Below are 24,609 nucleotides of genomic sequence, written 5' to 3' on the forward strand. Positions count from 1 at the left end.
AGCAGTATGTTGAGGGTCACGCATGTAGGACGGAAGAAATTAAACAAGTTTAATTTTCTTCGCGTACAGCACAGCATGGAGTCTTCACGCGAGTATTAGCAGCGCCGTGCTACTGTCCACTATTGTGAGCCCACCCACGCTTCAACACGGTACTGTACGCCATTTCACATCTCCCTGTTGTTCTTCTGGAGCTATAAATACTGCAAGATTGTTGCTTCACTTTATCATACTGTACTGATTATATGAGGACTGTGTCGCATTGTTTCAAAAAGCGCTCTATGGCACGCGGTCTCCCTCTCTCTCTCTCTGTGACACAGAGAGAGAGAGAGGGAGACCGCGCGCACTATCAATAAAAGCGCTCTCTCCCAGTTTAACGAGTCACAGCGTTTCGTTCAGGGCAGCCTTTACCACAGCCAGACTCAGCAGCATCTGCAATGAAAATGATCCACCAAGACAAAAAACAAAAACAACAAAAAAAAAAAAATAATAATAATAATAATGTTAAATGCAGTGGTGGGCACACTTACGATAATCCAATAACAGATAATTATCGAAGATAATGTTTTCAGTATCGGATTATCTTTTTAGATAACTTTAAAAACCATTATCAGACCAATTATCTCCCGATTAATTTTTGTCCGATAACTTTTAAACCGATAAACAAAAAACAAAGCTGAACAGCAACAAGCATTTTTAAAATTAGTTCAGCACCCCCTCTGTTAAAAGTTTTGTAATAGATGCATAGTTATAACTTTTGCAAACAAAAGAGAACTGCTTGTATAAAAAGCATCTCAATTCTCTACAAACAAAGGAAAAACAGCCTCAAAAGCAAAAAGAAAAAAAAAAACATTTCCTTTAACATCATACTGATATGCTCGCAATATGACCTAAGTCATCCAGAGGCATACATTTTAACTTATGGTTCAAATTTTAACCAAACTAATTTTGGACAACTTATTTAAAATTACTGTCATGTCTGAAGTTTCATAAAGTAAAAATATCAGATATATGTTTTAAAGTAATGTGCAAATTTTTAAGGTTTTGTGAGTACATGCTCTGCCCCGCAGTGCATTTTGGGTAGGATGATGTAATCTCAGTACGTCACGACAGGACAAATGCATTTCAGACACTCTGTTCAGGCTCCACGGACAACAGCATTAAACTCTAGTGCCTAAAACTCTCTTGAATATATTCTCTGCGTTTATAGACGTTGATTTTTTAATTGCGTTTGTTAAATTCCACGCATTTTAAATGTGAGCAGACAGGGATTATCTAGAATTTGTTTTGAAAGCCTCTACTGCCATCTAGCATCTACTGGCCAGTAGTGTTCATGGCAGTGTCTTGAACCAGTAGATGGCAGTGTTGTATTTATTTTGACCCCGGTTATGTCAGATGATTGTCAAATCAACTTTTTTGCTTTGCAAATGTTTTTTTTTACAAATAAAGTTTAAAAACAAAACAACTGCAAAATAATAATAATAATAATAATAATAATAATAATAATAATAATAATAATAATAATAATAATAATAATAATAACATTATTACAAGACAGCTCTGCAGTGTTTGCACAGGCACAGTGCCAGCGGTTGGATGCTGCGTGTACCTTTCCAGGAAACCCTCACGACGGCCGACCACAATAATATATCAAACAGGTTTGATTCTCATTCGACCATATAATCGGCGATCAGGAGGTGGTCGTCAGATGTTGACCGCAGCTTGATACTCCATGAACACTACACGATGCAGGATGCACGATTAACCTGAAACTTGGTCCAAAAAATTCCTGCATGAAAAATCATCTCGCACACTGTAAAGCACGTTTTACAACATCAAATGAATGTTGTAATGAGAGAATGTGCGCATGTTTGCATTTTAACGATTAAATGTGAATAAGCCAGTTTTGAGTTTCTCAGTGCGCATGCATTTTCACAACAGGTGACAGTGTTACTTTGTGCACAGCAGAACAACACTGTCAGTTGCTTTAGGCCCTAATTTTGTATTTTATTGACTGTACAACCAGCAACACAGCACCCTTTTGGTGCATTTACTGGAATGGAACCGATCAAAATACGACAAAAGACAAAGAATTTTTACTTGACAGTTTGAAGTGAGTTTCCTTTGTTTCAGAGGGGTTCAAACCCATTAAAATTCACTAGAATATACAAAATTTGACTTGCTCTTTTAAAAACATTCTGGGGGGAGCACCCCCAGACCCCCCATAATCAATATTGTGTTTTTACTTGACAGTTTGAAATGACTTATTTGTTTCAGGGGGCTTCATACCCATTAAAATTCACCAGAATATACAAAATTTGACTTACTCTTTTAAAAATTTTCTGGGGGAGATTCCCCCAGACCCTCCCTTAATCAATACTGTATTTTTACTTCACAGTTTGAAGTAAGTTTTCTTTATTTCAATGGGCTTCATGCCTATTAAAATTCACCAGAATACACAAAATTTGACTTGCTCTTTTAAAAATGTTCTGGGGGAGATCCCCCAGACCCCCAGAATCAAGACTACACCCCGCCCCCACAACCCTTTTATGTACCTTTATATTCAGGTTTTGCATTCTTTTTATGCTTTGTCTCTCTCTCCTTAGACACTATTTAGAATAGATTTGTATAATGTATAATGTATTTATTGTATTTAATGAGGAAAAAAGTGTGTGCCTCCACTACGCCACATTTTAGGAAATTGCTGGGATTGATTTTTGCCAGGAAAAAATTTCAGTCAGATGAAAATGTATTGCTTTAACCCATGGACTAGCAGAGTGGCTTGGCGAGATTACTACGTAACTAAAGTTAAAGTGGTAAGACTATAATACCGCAACAGACATTTGCCTATTTATTTATATTATTTTGCTGCCGGTTTGGCTAAGCCAAATCCAGTAGTTCGGAGGCCTGGTCGGGTTCGAGCTCTCAGTTTAAATTTGGGTTACATTTGATATCTTCGGACTGTTTGGCCACGCATCTTTTTCTTCAGGCTGGCCTGGCGAGGGCTCAAGAACACATGGTTATACTGTATTGAAGGGTATTGGTGTGTCTGCGCACCCACAGAGCTAAACCGAGGGTTGTTAGGTAACTGGTGATTTTGGCTATGAACAGCATGGTGTCAGGAGTGGACCAAGCATATGATAGGGCTCGGTATGGAATGAGAACTTGATTTTGAATTTCTTTCAAAACTATCTATTGGGCCATGTCAATGACCTGAGAGCCTTCATACTGGATTTTCTCCAGGGTTTGTTGGTCTAATTCGATAGCTGTTTGGTTATAAAAGTCAGACACTTCAATGGGTCCTTCAAATTGGTTAGGATGCAGGTGGGAAAGGGACACCTCACCAATGCAGAGCAGGGCATTTTCGGGTACTGTGATCCACAATGTGTTTCGAGCGAGCTCGATATGAGTCGATGTATCATGACGGTTGTACACTATTAAGGCTGATTTTTCAGGGGTGCTGACTAGCCGGCATTGTCCCACTATCTCTACCTGGGTGTTCATGACCTGGCGAAATGGCATGGTGGACGTTGGACAGCAATTCGCCTCAGTGAGGGTTTTGAGGCTGCAGATGACGGCAGTGTTGTCCCAAATGAAGGGTTTGCTGGGACATAGATAATGGATATCCTTAGTGACGGTGCACATTTTGAGATTCGGCACTAAGTATAGATCAGGATTAGTGTTGTTGAACGCCACCACGGGGGGTGTGTGGATTTTGAGGTGAGTGTCTCTTTGCCAGAGACCTATGTTCACAACATTCTTAAGTCTGTAGATGTTTTCGGTAGTGACAATAGGCAAGTTTATTAGAAATGCCATTAGATTGGAATTGAGATGCCCAACGCGTACGCGAGGTGAGCTTGCAGTGGCGTGACTATGCTATGGGTTGCGGACTCTAGAAGTTGGTGGACCAGGGTTAAAGGGACAATGTAGGGTGGAATCCTACCGATGGCGAGGCTGTCAATCGACGATCCGACGTCCCTGGTCATGTACGCCATGAGCATACTTAACATCTGTGTGTGTGTGCATAGACTTCCTGCAACACTGATGTTAGTTGGTCAAGTACACCTACGGTCTTTTTAATCATGTTGGTGTGGGTGTCAAGGATCACCACGGTGTCTCGTACAGTTTGCCGATGGTCTCAAGACCTTCTCTCTGTAAATTAAGCTGAGCCTGTATTTCAGGGATTACTTCTTGAAGCTCGCTAACGTGTCTCTTTACTGCTGTCATTGTGACAGTGTTAACTGCTGATAAGCCAAAACTGAAGAGGGGTCCTACAACTGAGGCTGCCATTAGCAGACCTCCAATGAACCTCTTCTCTCTTTTCTTGAGTCCACCCAGTTCAGCTTGTGTTACCATGAACGTCTCTATCTTGTGTAGCATGTGCACGATGTCTGCCTCAGCATGCTTCAGTACAGACTTGGTCCACCGGCTACCTGCCCAGGAGACCAGGTTTACTGTCATGCTTGCGAAGTTGGCCCTGTACACTTCTGAGGGGTCGAGCCTGACGAACACCCTCTGTGTATGCAAGTGGCAGTTCATTATCAGTAAGCTGATCCTTCAGGACGATGCCTGAATCTGGTCTGAATTCAACCACGTCTGATGAGGTGTCAGTGATAGTTGCACCGAGGAGCAGCAGGATCACAAGCCAGGTCATCCTGGCAAACACAACAAACATGGTTAGAACTTTGTCTTAGAATGGTTTGAGATTTTCTTTGTCCTTTCTGGCTTATAGCACAGAGTTTGAATTACCTGAACGAATCTCAATTAGAGCGTTAGGCTGTCGTTTTTGGTGACTTACCCCCACTACGGTGGTGTTGGCGAGATCACCTTTGTTATTTTATTTGTCCTGTTGGAAGTTAAAATTATTCTGGTAGTTTGTCTCAATCGGGGTAGATCAATTGTTTGGGATGCAGCAGGTGTCCTCTCAACTTAATGAGTGTTTTTTTTTAGGTTCTATCGGCGAATGTGGCATCCCCGGCGAGTCCCATGGGGGTTTTGTGCGGCTTTATTTGATTGCGGTGTACCCACTTGAAAACTGGTTCTCTTTGACCCTTGCTGACCTTGATTTGGTATACGACGGCAGAGAGTTTGTCAGTCACCAAATACAGTCCGGTTCCAACAGGGTAGCAACCTGTGAGTCAACCTGGTTGTTTTCTGGCTGGGTTGCCCAAATGAGTAGTACCACACATTGTACCCCACTTGTATCTCATGGTGGGATGCCTTCTGATCATTGTCAGCTTTTCGGCGTTCTGTGCATTTGTTCAAGTGTTTTTGAGCAATTGAGAATGTGGTTTTCAGATGTTCAGTCAGGTCAGTCATGTATTGTTGAGCTGTGTATGCTGTCGCAATGTTTGCCTCCCCTGGCTGGTACAGCAGGTATCTTCTGGCTGGGTCATGCATGTGCATCAACATCACCCCCCCGGTGGTTACGAGGGACCACTAACGTAGGTGAAGAGACGTTCTCGGAAGCACAGAACAAGATACAGGTATGCCCTACTTGAGATGCAAACTCAGAATCCGAACTTCGATTAAGGCATGACTGTCGGAGGGCAGAGCACAGGTGGAAACAAGACCGTTTGGAGGTTTCAAAACAGATTCTTAAAGAGAGCTGGAATAATTATCAGAGGATGGTTAAAGCTGAAAAAAATAAGTATTTTCAGAACTGATTTTAAACGATCTTGGCAAGCCTCGTATTCTTTTTAAAACAATTGATTCTGTTTTTAATCCCAGTCCGTCCACTTTACTGGAAATCACAAGTGAAATGTGTGAAAAATTTCTCCACATTTTTATTGATAAGGTCGATGCCATTAGGGCCAATATATCACCGTCCCCGGTGTGTCATTGTGTAGCAAATCAGTGCTCATGTGTTTTTAGTAACTTTCAGCCTGTGTCAATGACTGTGCTGACAGGAATAGTTAGGAATCTAAAACCCTCTTCCTGTCCCACTGACCTGGTCCCCCCTCGCTTTTTTAAGGAGGTTTGGGACACCATTGGCTCTTTTGTCAGAGAAATTATTAATAGTAGTCTATCTTGTGCAATTGTGCCTTCCTTTTGTAAAAAAGCTATTGTGGAGCCACTGATCAAAAAACCGAGTTTGGATCCCACGGCTTTTTCAAATTATCGACCTATCTCTAAGTTACCACTTGTGTCGAAAATTTTAGAGAAATGCGTCTTTACACAGTTGCAGCCTTTTTTAGATACAAACAAATTAGATACATACAAATTGGATCCATTTCAATCAGGGTACAAAGCATTTCACAGCAGTGAGTCTGCACTTTTAAAGGTTTTTAATGATCTCCTTTTAACAACTGATTCTGGCAGTTCAGCCATTTTAGTGCTTTTATACCTCACTGCAGCTTTTGACACAGTTGACCACGCAATTCTTTTAGACCGCCTGAGAGACTGTGTGGGTGTCAGGGGGACTGTTCTGGAGTGGTTTAGGTCGTACCTGTCGGAGAGGTCTTTCTCCGTCAGGTTGGGGGACTCCACCTCGTCTTCAGCCCCCCTTCATTGTGGAGTCCCCCAGGTTTCTATCCTGGGACCCATCCTTTTTGCTCTTTATCTCCTCCCACTCAGAGAGATTTTTAAAAAAACATGACATGGCCTACCATTTTTATGCTGATGATTGTCAAATCTACATGCCTATCACTAAAAACAGCCTTTGCCCCCTGACACCCCTACTCGACTGTCTGTGTGACGTCAGGGCTTGGTTGTCACAGAATTTTTTGAAACTTAATGCGGGCAAGACAGAGGTTATGTTGTTTGGAAGTGCCCTCATTCACTTGGGACCTCTTAAGGATTTTGTACGTCCCAAGGTCACCAACCTTGGCGTCACGATAGACAGCGATTTTAAATTTGATAAACAAATCAATGGTGTTTTGAAGTTGTGCTTTTATCATCTTCATCTTTTATCAAAGGTAAAACCGTTTTTATCTTTCAACCTTTCTGAACAAGTTGTGCACTCTTTTATTTCAAGTCATCTGGACTACTGTAACGCACTTTATTTTGGCATTAGCCAACGGGCTCTTTCCCGGTTGCAGTTAGTCCAGAACGCTGCAGCGCGACTTTTAACAGGAGCCTGGAAGCGTGAGCACATAACCCCAATTCTTGCATCTTTGCACTGGCTTCCTATTAATTTTAGAATCGATTTTAAGATTTTATTGTTTGTCTTTAACATTTTTGTTGTTAAATGTGCTATATAAATAAAGTGGATTGGATTGGAAGGCTCAGAGCTGGTTCACTGTCATCCCCAGCATTTGTTTTGTTCTGAGAGTCGACCGTGAGGACTGTAAGGGCCTGGAGGACCATGTGGTCAGGGTCACTGAGCTCTATTCTGCTAACAGTGTCTTCCTCAGAGATGATCACTGGAAATACAGCAATCGCTCATGAGGGTTTGGAAAAGACAACCCCCCTGTTGTGGGCAGGGAATGAGTGATTGAGGGATTTGGCCAAGAACTGGAATGTTCAACTCAAAGCCCTGAAATTCATTGCTGATTACCCAGCCCAGTGGGGTGGCCTGGGGAATCAGGATGTCTTCGTCAGTGTTGTTATGCACCACCAACCGATTTCTTAGGCTCAGAAGCGGGGTGCCTTCGAGAGACAGTCCCAGTTTGGTGAAAGCTGGGATGGCTGGAAGACTACCTGCGAGTGCTGGAGCCGCTGTCCTGGACATATCACGAGGCGGAGTGGTGCATTTCTCAGATTGGCAGGTATCGTGATGTGACCATCACTCACTACCTAGCATGTGTCAGGATCAATTGTGCAAATTTTAGATACTGCAGATTGGAGTAAACGGGTTGTCATGTGCTCTGGTCAGAGACCAGAGGACCTGATTGACTCTGTCAACCTGTACCTCCAATCTGACAAGGAGGTCCCCTCCTATGTAGACAGAGTGTGGTACATTTTGAACAACTAAGAATGAGTGGCTCAATTCTTGTTGGTTCCAGCATGTTCTGAGAGTGCAGATCCCAGTGGCCTTGAGTATGGTCTGGGGTAGAGGGTCCTTTGGAACATGGAAAGATTTTTCCACATATAAAATATCTGGATTGGATTTGCTCAATGAGTCAAACAGACTTTGACTAATAGCTGATCTTTCGGCCCAAAGAGCCAGAGCTACATCAGCAGTGTGTGTTTTCCAAATGGAGACCATCTACTACCAGAGTGTAGTACTCTCTCGCATTAGTATCCTCTGACAGCTTACAGAGGAAGGTGTCCTTCTCGGCCAACAGGGCATCTGGGGGACATGAAGCATTCCGCGGGTCTACAGTCGATGGGATGTTCACTCTGACTGTGTCGCGTGGGCATTCTGTATCATCTGGAATCAGAGTCTCAACAGCATAACATTGGGGCTCTGCTGATTGGGTCGCCTCGGGTGGGTTGCCTCAGGTGGGAGAGGGTGACGGACCTGTGCCCACAGTTTTAACTGTTTGAAATCGATGAGGTTCAAATCAGTTGAGAAAATCTTTCCCAAAGAGGAAGGAAATGGTGTCAAGTGCTGATAGGTACACAGGGTGTACCAGACACATTGGGCCAACAGTGATGTTGACCAGAGCCATTGAGGACAAAGTTGCAGGGTAGTCTATGTAGGGCTGGATCTCAAGCCAACATGGTGATAGTTTGAGGTTCCTGTTGGCCTGCCATGTTGCTACCTGCACTTGTTTAAACAGTGAGATAGACATTAAGGTGCCATCGGCGGCAGTATCCAGAAGAGCCTCATATCCGAGGGAGTTTTCGAGGATTAGTGACAAATAAAATTTCTTTGTAATCCCTTTCTCAGAGATATTCCCCAAGAATTTCCATACAGGTGGTTGTCCAGGAATAACGGATGCGGGATCAGCGTGTGATCTCTTGTCCTTATCGACATGGACTACCAAGATGGTGCTGGGAGGACCAGACTTGGTCTCTCTTGGTTCTTGGTCCCCAGCTGAAATGTACAATGTCTCAGGACATGGGTCCTGGGATGTGCCGATAATGGGGTGTCTACACTCCGGTATGGGTCTTCCTCAGACACCTTTGGCAGAGTTTGTGAAGACACTGGGTTGGTAGTTGGAGCTATGTGGTTTACACACAGCACGTTAGCTTTCTTTTTGGCTTTTTTGTCCTCAAACTCCTGAAGGAGGCCTTTCATGATCTTGCGTATTTCTTGGTGGAGGCTTGAGTCCACATCCTTACCTGAGGGTTTGGACCGGTCTCTTTCTCTGGAGTCTCTGTTGCGTCCAGGTGGTCCCTGATGTGGGTGTCTGGAACCCTGCCATCCTTGGGATTGGCCACTTGGGTATTCACGTCTGTCATCAGGGTGATCTTCCCACGTGGTGGGCTTTTCCAACTGTCTGGGTTTGAATTTATTACCCTGACTTTCACCAGTTTCGGAGCCCTCTCGTGTTCCAAAATCCCTTTGGTTTTGTTGGGACCACTGCGGTTTTGCTTGTGGTCCACCTCGATCCTTTGGTTGGCCTATGACAGATGGTTTCATCTGTCGAGGGGAGGTAGTGGCAAAACAAAAGTTGCACAATCTTTCACAGCAAGATCACATTGGTATTGTATCATGACCTCATTGGGATCTCCCAGGATTCCCAAAGGATGACTCATGGTAGGGTGTAGGTTCTCAAGGAATAAGGTTTTAAAGTTAAGGTCTTCTTCCATACCTGGTTCATTTCGGGTGCTGAAATAGGCACAGAGAAGCCGGTTATAATATTGCTGGGGCAGTTCACGCCTGCCTTGTTTGACCTTCATAGCGGCAGCTAGGCCTGTCCAAACTGAATGATCCAAGTACTCTTTTTCTAATGCTAAGTTTCACAAAGTCCTGTTGTACCTCCACGGGTTGATGCTCAACAAACAGGCTAACCTCGCAGCTGGAAGTCCACTTGATGAGGTAGATGTAATGTTCAATGGTAGCATGAGTGATATCCCTGAGGTAATAGTGTATGTCATTTAAATATGCACATGTGTCAGGGGAGCCTCCTGGAGCTGGCTCAAAACAGTTAATGACTGTGCAGTCCAGTTCTCTGTCATGAAGGATTGTGGTAGGACGCAAATGAGTGGGAAGGAGAGGCAGTGTATCACAATACCCATGATGAGGAGGTTGGAGCTCCCAAAAATACGATATGGGTTCTGACAGTGGTTCAGGGCACAACTCCTTGCGTTCTGTGGTGGTGAACGTTTGCGCTCTGTTTTCCCACATGACTATGTTCCAATTCTCCTGGTGATTGGGAGTTTAACTGGAGTTCACATTTTAATGATTGCACTTCGGCACTGAGGCGCTCATTCTATTCTAGAGTATCAGCTAAAAGAGTTTGTGCATCTTTCAGACATCTCAGCACCTCATGATTCTTCAACTTTTCAGACTAACTGTCTTCATGCTTTCCAGCATGACTCTTCAATGTACGCCTGTTGGAGTAAGTTGTGAGCTTCTCTTTGTTCCCGACGCGCGGAACTAAGTTCACTTTGTAACTCCTCAATTTCATGGTCACGTTCCTGAAGGGTTTCTTTTAGGAGTAAGGCTTTGTCTTCAGCTCCGGGGTCAGATGCGGTATCTGGTTCCGGGGACTGATTTGAGGAAGCCTTCAGGTCTTCCAATTTTTCCTCAACAAGGGTCAAAGACTGTTGTGTTTCTTCTAATTGCTGTCTCAGGAGTTTATTCTCCTCGCACAATTCTGCATTTTGGTCTTTCTGCTTTTTTAGAGAAAGAACTGATTTCTCCATGAGTGATTCTGCGTATCTGAGCTTCAGGGCTGTGTGGCAATGGCTAACTTGCCAAGCACTGTAGCTAGGTTTTTCTTTTCCACAGTTGCTGCCAATGTCTGACTGATGAGTTCAGACATTTCAGCAACTATGCCTTCACGTGTGTCTTCTTGCATGGTGTGCAAGTAGTCAGGCAATATTTCGGCTGTTAGGTCGGATAGTACCTCTTCTAAAAGCTCATCTGAGTCACTATGACCTTGGCTTTCCAGGTCGGTAGAAGTACTTGGCTTGTCGGCACTGGGCGTGGCCATGTTGACTTTCTGGGGTGGCGGTTAAGACAGCGTCCACACCAGAGACAAAACAATAAAGAATCAACAACAAAATAATAAGATGAGCGAAAATAAAAAGTATTTACAGATGAACCAGCTGCAGAAGTGTGAACTGGATTAGTGAGTTAACTGCAGGTGAAACCAGCAGTGGAGAATTCACACGAATGCAAAAGGAAATTTTAAATGGAGTGTTAGTCATATTTATGTACACACAAGTAGAAACTTTCTTTTGTTTGGTTATTATGATGTAACATGAACAATTTCTGTTTGAAATTGCTGTGGGTTACAATTTATTAAAGCTCTAGCACTTTTACTTTAAAGAGATCACTCCTGAACGAGATGTTCTTTTAAAAAGGTAGGAGAGTTAAAAAAAAATGTTATTAAATGATTTCCTGATTAATCTTAATTATACTCAACAAAAATATAAACGCAACACTTTTGGTTTTGCTCCCATTTTGTATGTGATGAACTCAAAGATCTAAAACTTTTTCCACATACACAATATCACCATTTCCCTCAAATATTGTTCACAAACCAGTCTAAATCTGTGATAGTGAGCACTTCTCCTTTGCTGAGATAATCCATCCCACCTCACAGGTGTGCCATACCAAGATGCTGATTAGACACTATGATTAGTGCACAGGTGTGCCTTAGACTGCCCACAATAAAAGGCCACTCTGAAAGGTGCAGTTTTATCACACAGCACAATGCTACAGATGTCGCAAGATTTTAGGGAGCGTGCAATTGGCATGCTGACAGCAGGAATGTCAACCAGAGCTGTTGCTCGTGTATTGAATGTTCATTTCTCTACCATAAGCTGTCTCCAAAGGCGTTTCAGAGAATTTGGCAGTACATCCAACCAGCCTCACAACCGCAGACCACGTGCAACCACACCAGCCCAGGACCTCCACATTCAGCATGTTCACCTCCAAGATCGTCTGAGACCAGCCACTCGGACAGCTGCTGAAACAATCGGTTTGCATAACCAAAGACTTTCTGCACAAACTGTCAGAAACCGTGTCAGGGAAGCTCATCTGCATGCTCGTCATCCTCATCGGGGTCTCGACCTGACTCCAGTTCGTCATCGTAACCGACTTGAGTGGGCAAATGCTCACATTCGCTGGCGTTTGGCACGTTGGAGAGGTGTTCTCTTCACGGATGATACGAAGATGTGTTGCACTGCATGAGGCAAATGGTGGTCACACCAGATACTGACTGGTATCCCCCCCCCCCCAATAAAACTAAACTGCCCCTTTCAGAGTGGCCTTTTATTGTGGGCAGTCTAAGGCACACCTGTGCACTAATTATGGTGTCTAATCAGCATCTTGGTATGGCACACCTGTGAGGTGGGATGGATTATCTCAGCAAAGGAGAAGTGCTCACTATCACAGATTTAGACTGGTTTGTGAACAATATTTGAGGGAAATGGTGATATTGTGTATGTGGAAAAAGTTTTAGATCTTTGAGTTCATCACATACAAAATAGGAGCAAAACCAAAAGTGTTGCGTTTATATTTTTGTTGAGTATACTTAAGATTAATCAGGAAATCATTTAATAACATTTTTTTTTAACTCTCCTACCTTTTTAAAAGAACATCTCGTTCAGGAGTGATCTCTTTAAAGTAAAAGTGCTAGAGCTTTAATAAATTGTAACCCACAGCAATTTCAAACAGAAATTGTTCATGTTACATCATAATAACCAAACAAAAGAAAGTTTCTACTTGTGTGTACATAAGTATGACTAACACTCCATTTAAAATTTCCTTTTGCATTCGTGTGAATTCTCCACTGCTGGTTTCACCTGCAGTTAACTCACTAATCCAGTTCACACTTCTGCAGCTGGTTCATCTGTAAATACTTTTTATTTTCGCTCATCTTATTATTTTGTTGTTGATTCTTTATTGTTTTGTCTCTGGTGTGGACGCTGTCTTAACCGCCACCCCAGAAAGTCAACATGGCCACGCCCAGTGCCGACAAGCCAAGTACTTCTACCGACCTGGAAAGCCAAGGTCATAGCGACTCAGGTGAGCTTTTAGAAGAGGTACTATCCGACCTAACAGCCGAAATATTGCCTGACTACTTGCACACCATGCAAGAAGACACACGTGAAGGCATAGTTGCTGAAATGTCTGAACTCATCAGTCAGACATTGGCAGCAACTGTGGAAAAGAAAAACCTAGCTACAGTGCTTGGCAAGTTAGCCATTGCCACACAGCCCTGAAGCTCAGATACGCAGAATCACTCATGGAGAAATCAGTTCTTTCTCTAAAAAAGCAGAAAGACCAAAATGCAGAATTGTGCGAGGAGAATAAACTCCTGAGACAGCAATTAGAAGAAACACAACAGTCTTTGACCCTTGTTGAGGAAAAATTGGAAGACCTGAAGGCTTCCTCAAATCAGTCCCCGGAACCAGATACCGCATCTGACCCCGGAGCTGAAGACAAAGCCTTACTCCTAAAAGAAACCCTTCAGGAACGTGACCATGAAATTGAGGAGTTACAAAGTGAACTTAGTTCCGCGCGTCGGGAACAAAGAGAAGCTCACAACTTACTCCAACAGGCGTACATTGAAGAGTCATGCTGGAAAGCATGAAGACAGTTAGTCTGAAAAGTTGAAGAATCATGAGGTGCTGAGATGTCTGAAAGATGCACAAACTCTTTTAGCTGATACTCTAGAATAGAATGAGCGCCTCAGTGCCGAAGTGCAATCATTAAAATGTGAACTCCAGTTAAACTCCCAATCACCGGGAGAATCGGAACATAGTCATGTGGGAAAACAGAGCGCAAACGTTCACCACCACAGAACGCAAGGAGTTGTGCCCTGAACCACTGTCAGAACCCATATCGTATTTTTGGGAGCTCCAACCTCCTCATCATGGGTATTGTGATACACTGCCTCTCCTTCCCACTCATTTGCGTCCTACCACAATCCTTCATGACAGAGAACTGGACTGCACAGTCATTAACTGTTTTGAGCCAGCTCCAGGAGGCTCCCCTGACACATGTGCATATTTAAATGACATACACTATTACCTCAGGGATATCACTCATGCTACCATTGAACATTACATCTACCTCATCAAGCGGACTTCCAGCTGCGAGGTTAGCCTGTTTGTTGAGCATCAACCCGTGGAGGTACAACAGGACTTTGCGAAACTTAGCATTAGAAAAAGAGTACTTGGATCATTCAGTTTGGACAGGCCTAGCTGCCGCTATGAAGGTCAAACAAGGCAGGTGTGAACTGCCCCAGCAATATTATAACCGGCTTCTCTGTGCCTATTTCAGCACCCGAAATGAACCAGGTATGGAAGAAGACCTTAACTTTAAAACCTTATTCCTTGAGAACCTACACCCTACCATGAGTCATCCTTTGGGAATCCTGGGAGATCCCAATGAGGTCATGATACAATACCAATGTGATCTTGCTGTGAAAGATTGTGCAACTTTTGTTTTGCCACTACCTCCCCTCGACAGATGAAACCATCTGTCATAGGCCAACCAAAGGATCGAGGTGGACCACAAGCAAAACCGCAGTGGTCCCAACAAAACCAAAGGGATTTTGGAACACGAGAGGGCTCCGAAACTGGTGAAAGTCAGGGTAATAAATTCAAACCCAGACAGTTGGAAAAGCCCACCACGTGGGAAGATCACCCTGATGACAGACGTGAATACCCAAGTGGCCAATCCCAAGGATGGCAGGGTTCCAGACACCCACATCAGGGACCACCTGGATGCAACAGAGACTCCAGAGAAAGAGACCGGTCCAAACCCTCAGGTAAGGATGTGGACTCAAGCCTCCACCAAGAAATACGCAAGATCATGAAAGGCCTCCTTCAGGAGTTTGAGGACGAAAAAGCCAAAAAGATGGAAAAAGATATGGAAAAAGTTTTAGATCTTTGAGTTCATCTCATACAAAATGTGAGCAAAACCAAAAGTGTTGTGTTTATATTTTTGTTGAGTATATTTATTATCTTTTTTTATGTAAAAAATAATCTTGACCAAACAATTACCAAAAAATTATAAAAACATTTATTCTCAATATGGCTCAGACTATCTGGTCCTTTTGAGGAGTGGGTCTTTTTCACTGTAAAGCACTTTAGCATTCCTTCCTGTCCTTCTCCATAACCCCCGCTGAGTAGAGTGTAATGGCCTCATTTACATAACACTGTGACAAGCTGGGCTGTTCACAGCCGCCATTTGGCACCACCTTGGCTTTAAAGGAATAAGTGCCATTTGGCACCACTCTGGTAGTTCCAGTGTTAAATTCGCACTTAACCCTCTGGGGTCCGAGGGCATTTTTTGGACAGTTCACTCGCCTGGCATAAATGTTTTATTATTGATGTTAACAGCTCTCCCTGCATTCCATAATCAAGTTTTATGTCTCTTTTTTCAGGACAATCTGTGCTTTAATAATATATATGCTTTTGTTGTGTTTTATAAGTGCAATAAAGGTTTACAATCAGAAATAAGGAAAAAGCAAAGTGGAAAATAATTTTCCACACATTTATTCAAAACACACAGCAAACTATAACAAACACCTGTTTTGACACTTTATAAAGGTAACTTGAGGTCTTGTGTGAAAGACTGTACAACAAAACGGTTCAAACAATAAACACAAATGCACATTTTGAACAATATATACAAAATAGTCTATGTGTTTGGTCTTCATCTCAAAGCAGTTTCTGTCTGTTACATCACAAACTTCTACTTCTATTGTGTTTTGGAGTGTCCTGTACTGCTCCTAAAGCAGCTTCCATTCACACTTTGGCTCCTTAAGCCTGGCGCACACAGGGGGAAGATTCTTTTCCAAATGGCACGCGTGGTCAAATACTTAAGCAGGATACCCTCGTCTGCGGTGGATTTTGTGAGAGTCATCCGCCTTTCTGACCCAAAAGCAAACTATTTAGTGTTTAATAATTTCTGCCTCGCGTGACAAATGACTCGCTGTGTGCGGGGGAGCATAAGCATTCTGCTTTCAGTCTGACTGAACTGCACCTGTGCCACGACCTGTGTACCCCACTGCCGTGTCACGTGTCATAGATAACATGGCTGAACACATGGAATCCCAGTTGTCATCGGATGAAGATGATATGATCGGTCTTTTAGCTGTATTACTGATTCGGAGACGGCGTCGAAGACGAAGATCTGCTTGTAGTAAAAGCTGGACAAGATCTTGGATAAAGAGGAGAAATCAAGGGGCGTACAGTAATTTGGTCCAGGAACTAAATGCCGAGGATCCAGAGACATTTCGCAAATACCACCGGATTGATCGCCAGTCCTTTGATGAAATCTTAGCATCAGTGAAGCCTTTTATTAAGAAAGAAGACACGACTATGCGTGCTGCAATAAAACCTAGCGAAAGACTTTCTGTCACGCTAAGGTTTCTAGCAACAGGTAAGTCTCCTTTCCCATCAGATATGACCTTTATATTTGCTAGCCTGGTCTATGTAGATTTTTAATTATATGTAACCCACCAGGCTCTCACTAGAACATAGACTAAGCCTGGGCAGTGCTGGGAAGAAAATACTTTGAAATTGTATATAGTTACGGGAATACTGAATACTTGCCTTAAAATATTAAAATATTTCTATATAAATGTGGTGCATAATAAGATATGATCAGAAAAATCCAGGCTTGTTACACCTGCTGTTGACTTTTTTAACACAAATTTTGAAAGCAAAATTGTGGTGATAAAAAAGGATTGTACCTTAAATAGCTTTCAATCTTTGTAAATATTTTACGGGGACAGATCACTGATTTTAAAACAAATACGTAAATGGTCTTTTCCAACTTCATCAAGCTCAAAGCCCTTGAAAAAGTGAAATGAAATTCAGAAACTTTGACAACCAGCTATTTTAAAGTCAGATTACTGACGTTCAGTGTCCAACACTGTCAATTCTGAACAGAAAAAAAAAATGTTCTTGTCCCCCTTTACTCACCTACTGGTTCCATTTGTAACTGTCTGTTAAAGAATTTGAAATAAACTTTTTTTCTGGTCATTTAATTCTCTTGCAAATGTTGTGCAAGATAAGGCTGATATGTAATGACTAAGTACCATAATGTATTTGTTATGTGGGCCGCTGAAGAGGAGGTACTGCTGGCCCACCACCACCAGAGGGCGCCCTGCTTGGAGTGCGGGCTCCAAGCACGAGAGGGCACCAGACCCAGAAGAAGTGACAGCTGTCACTCATCGCACCAGCTGTCACTCATCTACACCACTATATAAGCCGGACTGCAACTCCACCTCCCCGCCGAGAAATCAACTACCGAAGAGGTAATTTTCTCTGCTGACTCGAATCGTTGAGTGATAATCTGAACTTCTTTTGCAGCCGTTATCCTGTGGTGTTCTGCCTTATCTGTGGGATTGGCGTTTGGTGTGATCAGCGACGGCTTCGCCTCACACCCCAAACCAAGATAAGTGGTTAAACAGGAGCTGCACGAGTGTGTGATTGGAGGTGGAGGTGCTCCCTCCTAACTGAGTGCAGACTGTGGATTACTGAGTGTGCAACTTCACACTCATCCATCCTGTCTTGTTTTCTGCCAGCAGTACCAGGGTCGACAGCCGAAGACAGAGGCCACCTGGGGACTCGGGACTTGGCGGCTCCGGTGTTCTTCAGACCGTTGGTGGTGGAAGCCGTGTGGGATGCGGCTCATCTCTCGTCGGGGGTCTTCTATCTTCGAGCCTGCCCACACGTCACCTGGTGTTAACTGACTATATATATTTTGTGTGTTTAGTTGTGTGTTGTCACAACTTTAAATTGTTACTTATTGGCTTATTCATTGTCCGTTCCTTTGCGCCCCCTGTTGTGGGTCCGTGCTACGACACCTTCCCAACAGTATTCCTACGATTTTTGGAAAGTAACTGTATTCTTAATACCCTCAAATGAAAAAGAACCTAAATATAGTTACTCAAAATTAATATTCTGAATATGTATTCTAAATACATGTATTCCAAATACTCCCCAACACAGAGCCTAGGCATACATTTCTCAGTGAAATGTTAGATACAAGTAAAGCTTGTCCTGGATATCTTTAAATATTCTGATGTACGAATAACATTTCCGTTTGTATTCCTTTAGGAGAATCGTTTAAGAGTCTGTCGTTCCAGTATTGGATGGGGGAGAGAACGGTTTCTGGAACTGTATCCGAAACATGTCAGGCATTGTACAATATTCTGAAAGAGCAGCACTTAAAGGTAAGCTTGAGCAAACAGTTTTATTGTAAAAAGTGAAATTGAAAAAAAAAAAAAATACTGGGAAATAAATAGAACCTTTAACAAATCCTCTACTATTACAATGTAAGTGACTTTAAGCTGTAAGTTGTAATACTGATTGTTTTAACATTTTAAATGGAAGAAGTTTTGAATCTTTTACTTTGGTTTCTGTCATGGTTGTTTTGTTCTGTCGGTTATCAAGCTGTGACCATTGATTTTGGCCCACAGAACACTGGAAATTTGCATTGTTTTGCAGTTTATTTTCCTGTTGCCAAATACTCTGATTGACATTGGTGTCAGTGCCAGGATTCAAAAATTGTTGCGGTGGTGGACACCATGTTTGATTTGGGATTGTAGAGGCAGGATTATGATGTTGTTGCTGGTTTGGTTGATACCATCTATTGTATTCGGGTGGTGCCGAAAATAAACGGTCTGGTGGAAACCAATTAGACTGCTGATTATATTGCAGAGAATGCACTTGACTTTGTGGCTGTGATTGTAACTGGCCAAGAGTTCCCATCTGAGCCTGAAAGATGACAGTGTTAATGTGATGTACAGCTAAATGCTTCATTTTTGGATCTAGTTGTGATAGGGCCTCTGACACATAACAAGCAAATGGGTCAATTTTCTGGTGGGCATTTTCTTCCCTTTTCTTCTTTCGATCTGATAATGTTTGAGTTAACTCTTTAATCAAATGATACTCGTCCTCAACCTGTCTTTTAGCAGATGACTTTGTTTTTGCCTTCAAGGGCTCCTTTGTTGATTTTCTTCCAGGGGTTACGTCTTGATCAGTTCCATCAAGTGTTGATGGAGTTGATGGGTTATCTTGGAGACTTTCTGTGTCATTATCTTCATCATCATTGTTGTCATCACTTGTTACTTCAGATGAGACCGTTGAATTCTGCAAAAAAAAAAAAAAAAAAAAAAATTGAAAATTAATAAAATTAATTATTATTATTAATTATTTTCTATTTTTAGACTCCGTCTACTCCAGATGAATGGCTGGCCATAGCAGAAGAATTCAAAAGAAAGTGGAACTACCCATGCTGCATTGGGGCCATAGATGGTAAACCAGCAACCAGACAACACAGGGTCCCAATTCTTTAACTACAAACACAATTTTAGTGTTCTTCTTCTGGCTGTTGTGGATGCAACCTATAGATTTATGTTGATGTTGGAGCTGCTGGCCGTGCAGGTGATGCTGGGGTTTTCAATTACTCCACACTGAAAAATGCCCTGGATGACAATTCTTTGAACCTACCATCTCCTGAGACTGTCGATGGAATTCCAGATCATAAAATCTCCTTCCATTTCATAGGTGATGATGCTTTCCCAATGAGCAATAACATGATGAAACCCTATCCTCACAGGCAGTTGGACAAAGACAAACGAATCTTTAACTACCGCATTTCACGCGCAAGACGTGTGGTAGAAAATTCATTTGGCATATTGACCAACAGATTTGGGTATTCTTGACAACCATCAACTTGTCTCGTGAAAAAGTAACCTACTTAATTCTGTCAGCTTGCTGTTTAGATAATTTCATGATTCAGAAAAATAAGCACCTGTATGTTAATGTCTGTGATGTGGAGGACACTGAAACATGCATGTTTATTCCTGGAGGTTGGAGGAGTGATCCAAAACTACCTGGGATTGGCCCAAGTACTCAGCGAAACCCAACACAAAGTGCAAAGGAACAACAGCAGCTCCTAACTATGTATTTCAACTCAGAAATGGGATCTGTTCCTTGGCAGGACAAAATGATAAATCTTTAATGCTAATGGGGAAAAAAGAAAAACAAACATGTATCAGTGTAAATAAAGAATAAAGAAACTTACCTTGTTTAAATTTGAGATTGATGTTCTTGTCTGTATGTGTGGATCCAAAAACTGTAGTCTCTCTTTCATCCAGGTTGCTCTTTTACTTAAACTTTTCCTTGAACTTCCACTGGGTCCCAGTTTCTTTATTTTTGTGTAGCTGTTGCGAAGAGCTTTTATCTTTGAAAAGACCCACTGAGCTGAAAAACATGAAATGATATTTGTAAAAAAAAATTTGTAGAACTGTTATATTCAAAATGTGTGTAAATTATTGGAGAAACTGTAACAAATATAAAGATGAAATTAAATTCTGAAACAGTCCTACCCTTGTCACAATGCTATGAAAAATGTCACTTGTAGCAGTCACATATAATTCAGTGGTGATATAACAAGGTAGGCCTGGTCATGAGAGACTAGCTCTGTTTATTCACGATTGCAATGTGTTGTGGAAATGGGTGTATAAGTGCATTGCATGTGGAAAATTTATAATTGTAGAACCTTTCTGCAGAAAATATATTCGCCTTTTCAAAAAACTGTTATGACATCCTTTATAAATTATGAAGCGTATTTATTTTATTAGCTAGTAGTCAGGATAATTATAAAAACTCACCTGTTTTGTTGAGTTTCTCTGCGATTTCTGACGCAGCAAGGAAGCGTTTATCCTGGTTTTTGAAATCTGCTGAATCAACGACATACAAACATGGATAATCGGGCCATAGGTCTACAAGTCTCTCTTCCAAAATTATTTCAGAAACAAACTGTGACGACAACGGGGATTCCATGTGTTCCGCCATGTTATCTATGACACGTGACACGGCGGTGGGGTACACAGGTCGTGGCACAGGCGCAGTTCAGTCAGACTGAAAGCCGAATGCTTATGCTCCCCTGCACACAGCGAGTCATTTGTCACGCGAGGCAGAAATTATTAAACACGCTAGATAGTTTGCTTTTGGATCAGAAAGGCAGATGACTCTCACAAAATCCACCGCAGACGAGGGTATCCTGCTTAAGCATTTGACCACGTGTGCCATTTGGAAAAGAATCTTCCCCCGTGTGCGCCAGCCTTTACAGTCTGAGGAGCGGCCCTCCCCCTCGCTCCATTGATATGGTAAACAGTACTTTACGCCAAGAAAGCAACAGAGTTATCCAGTAACATTCACATGCAAACTAGTGGAGCAATCCTGATAGTTACACACTCTTTGTTTGAGCACGAGATTGTCATCAGGGGCTGTCCGTCTGCTTTCACTGATCGCTGTGTGTAATGGCGTAGGGCACATTGGAATAGTATGTACTCCTTGGAGCACCCGGGGGGCTATTCAAATGGGCCAACTAGTAACATAAATCACTCCTGAAAAGGGTCTTTGGTTTTTCACGTGAGGTAAATCTGTGCTACGATTGGATTTTGGAAAACCATGTGACGGTGAACCAATTCCAATTGGACACTCACATTGCGCAAGTCATCACACAGCTTCTATGAGGAGTACAAAGATGGCCTATGGCTGGCTCGAAAGTCCACAGAGTTAACTTTTCAGCAAAAAAAAGTAAGTTTCTATCTCATATCATTAAAAAGTTATTTATAATTTAGTAAAGCTTGGTCTTAGCCATCGTATACGACGACGTCAGCCCCAGAGGGTTAACCAAGCAAGTCCTGTATTGTAAAACTCTAGTAAACAATTTCCTTAGAACTACCACACAACACAATTATATATGAAAAAACACATTTGATAACTTTCTGCAATCTATGATCAGAGCAAAAAGGCACAAGACATTTACATTCCATATGTGAAGTTAAATGACCACATTGTAGTTCTTTCCTTTCGTTTCATCTTTTTTTTCTTGTTACAACAACAAAGTACAGCTTTTTAAACGTGGTTACAACTTTATAACATTACACGAGTTGGGCACATGTGCTTTCCCCATTCGCCCAACAGGGGTCACTCTTGTTCCACGGACTGTAAGAGGCTGCGTTTTGGATTTCATTATAAAACATGAAATCTGTTAATCTTGCATTGATTTTAACCAGACAAACTGCATTGTGATGACCACATTGAGGGTAATCCTGTTGTATGGTCTTATTGGAATTGTGTTGTGAAGACACAGTTTTTGGACTTTGGGGAAAGCAGGCCTTTCTGTGGTCTGTGTTTTAGATGAAAAACCATCTGGTTTTGGGAACTGATAAGGGTTTCACAGTTCCATGAGGAATGCACTTTAAAGAGTCTTAAATCCTGTTAGTGGTGGGGGTTGATGACAGTTGGCCATCCTGTGCTAAGCCAGAAAAGCCTCCTTTTGACAACTAGATATATCCCAGATCCTTGGGATATATTCGGATTCTCTGAAGACAGATTTTATGACTTTTGCTTAATGCAAACTTAGGAGGTTGAATGGCAAAATGCAGGCTTCTCGCTACACATGCAGGAGTTTTTTTTTTCCCTACCCGCAGAATGCATCAGTCGCTAGCAGTCAGCCCTAAGAATAAACACATGTACTGAGCACCTGTCAGACTCTCATTGCTGTAACATGATGGAACAACTTGAGCAAAAGGTACTGCATCAAATTTTGCCACAATCGTGGCAATACTCTCTATGGAAGTAAATCTGTGCCATTAGAATTTGAATGAATGATTTTATTTATTTGGCACACGTGTTAATAATATTACAATTTAACAAAAATAATAAACCAATATAACATTATAACAAAATAACAATAATATTAACCAAAAACAAATCCCATGTGTCTGAAAGGGAGTGGGTTGAAGCAGAACTTACAATGCCCACCCTTATACCACAAATCTAACAATTATATTCACTCATACTCACAGACTTGTAAACATGTCACTACGCAGACACAGACTCACGTATTTATACACACACAAACGCATGATACATACATGTCCACACACACACACACACACACACACACACACACACACACACACACACACACACACACACACACACACACACACACACACACACACACACACACACACAAATCAAATCAAATCAGTTTCATTTATATAGCGCCAAATCACAACAAACAGTTGTCCCAAGGCACTTTATATTGTAAGGCAAAAGCCATACAATAATTACAGAAAAACCCCAACGGTCAAAACGACACCCTGTGAGCAAGCACTTGGTGACAGTGGGAAGGAAAAACTCCCTTTTAACAGGAAGAAACCTCCAGCAGAACCAGGATCAGGGAGGGGCAGTCTTCTGCTGGGACTGGTTAGGGCTGAGGGAGAGAACCAGGAGAAAGACATGCTGTGGAGGGGAGCAGAGATCAATCACTAATGATTAAATGCAGAGTGGTGCATACAGAGCAAAAAGAGAAAGAAACAGTGCATCATGGGAACCCCTCAGCAGTCTAAGTCTATAGCAGCATAACTAAGGGATGGTTCAGGGTCACCTGATCCAGCCTTAACTATAAGCTTTAGCAAAAAGGAAAGTTTTAAGCCTAATCTTAAAAGTAGAGAGGGTGTCTGTCTCCCTGATCCAAATTGGGAGCTGGTTCCACAGGAGAGGAGCCTGAAAGCTGAAGGCTCTGCCTCCCATTCTACTCTTACAAACCCTAGGAACTACAAGTAAGCCTGCAGTCTGAGAGCGAAGCGCTCTATTGGGGTGATATGGTACTATGCGGTCCCTAAGATAAGATGGGACCTGATTATTCAAAACTTATAAGTAAGAAGAAGAATTTTAAATTCTATTCTAGAATTAACAGGAAGCCAATGAAGAGAGGCCAGTATGGGTGAGACATGCTCTCTCCTTCTAGTCCCCGTTAGTACTCTAGCTGCAGCATTTTGAATTAACTGAAGGCTTTTCAGGGAACTTTTAGGACAACCTGATAATAATGAATTACAATAGAGGAAATAAATGCATGAATTAGTTTTTCAGCATCACTCTGAGACAAGACCTTTCTAATTTTAGAGATATTGCGCAAATGCAAAAAAACAGTCCTACATATTTGTTTAATATGCACACTGAATGACATATCATGATCAAAAATGACTCCAAGATTTCTCACAGTATTACTAGAGGTCAGGGTAATGCCATCCAGAGTAAGGATCTGGTTAGACACCATGTTTCTAAGATTTGTGGGGCCAAGTACAATAACTTCAGTTTTATCTGAGTTTAAAAGCAGGAAATTAGAGGTCATCCATGTCTTTATGTCTGTAAGACAATCCTGCAGTTTAGCTAATTGGTGTGTGTCCTCTGGCTTCATGGATAGATAAAGCTGGGTATCATCTGCGTAACAATGAAAATTTAAGCAATGCTGTCTAATAATACTGCCTAAGGGAAGCATGTATAAAGTGAATAAAACTGGTTCTAGCACAGAACCTTGTGGAACTCCATAATTAACCTTAGTCTGTGAAGAAGACTCCCCATTTACATGAACAAATTGTAATCTATTAGATAAATATGATTCAAACCACCGCAGCGCAGTGCCTTTAATGCCTAATGGCATGCTCTAATCTCTGTAATAAAATTTTATGGACAGTAAACAGTATCAAAAGCAGCACTGAGGTCTAACAGAAGAAGCACAGAGATGAGTCCACTGTCTGAGGCCATAAGAAGATC

At 42.1% G+C, this 24,609-nt stretch overlaps 1 protein-coding gene and 2 long non-coding RNA genes across 3 annotated transcripts in view; all 3 read right to left on the minus strand.

The window, feature by feature from the left end:
• The window catches only part of LOC117508498 (arylacetamide deacetylase-like), a 99,306-nt gene that overhangs the window by 66,275 nt on the left and 8,422 nt on the right, over positions 1–24,609 (minus strand). The gene's annotated exons all lie outside the window — the stretch shown is intronic.
• On the minus strand, positions 3,010–22,860 carry LOC117508500. Its single transcript, XR_004560108.1, has 3 exons — positions 22,730–22,860; positions 12,567–12,578; positions 3,010–3,022 (listed from the first exon to the last, which is right to left on the minus strand). It is a non-coding gene; the product is annotated as an uncharacterized LOC117508500 (long non-coding RNA).
• Positions 19,088–20,759, minus strand: LOC117508501. Its single transcript, XR_004560109.1, has 3 exons — positions 20,646–20,759; positions 20,057–20,235; positions 19,088–19,119 (listed from the first exon to the last, which is right to left on the minus strand). It is a non-coding gene; the product is annotated as an uncharacterized LOC117508501 (long non-coding RNA).

Source organism: Thalassophryne amazonica, chromosome 4, assembly GCF_902500255.1.
Source record: "Thalassophryne amazonica chromosome 4, fThaAma1.1, whole genome shotgun sequence".
Lineage (NCBI taxonomy): Eukaryota > Metazoa > Chordata > Actinopteri > Batrachoidiformes > Batrachoididae > Thalassophryne > Thalassophryne amazonica.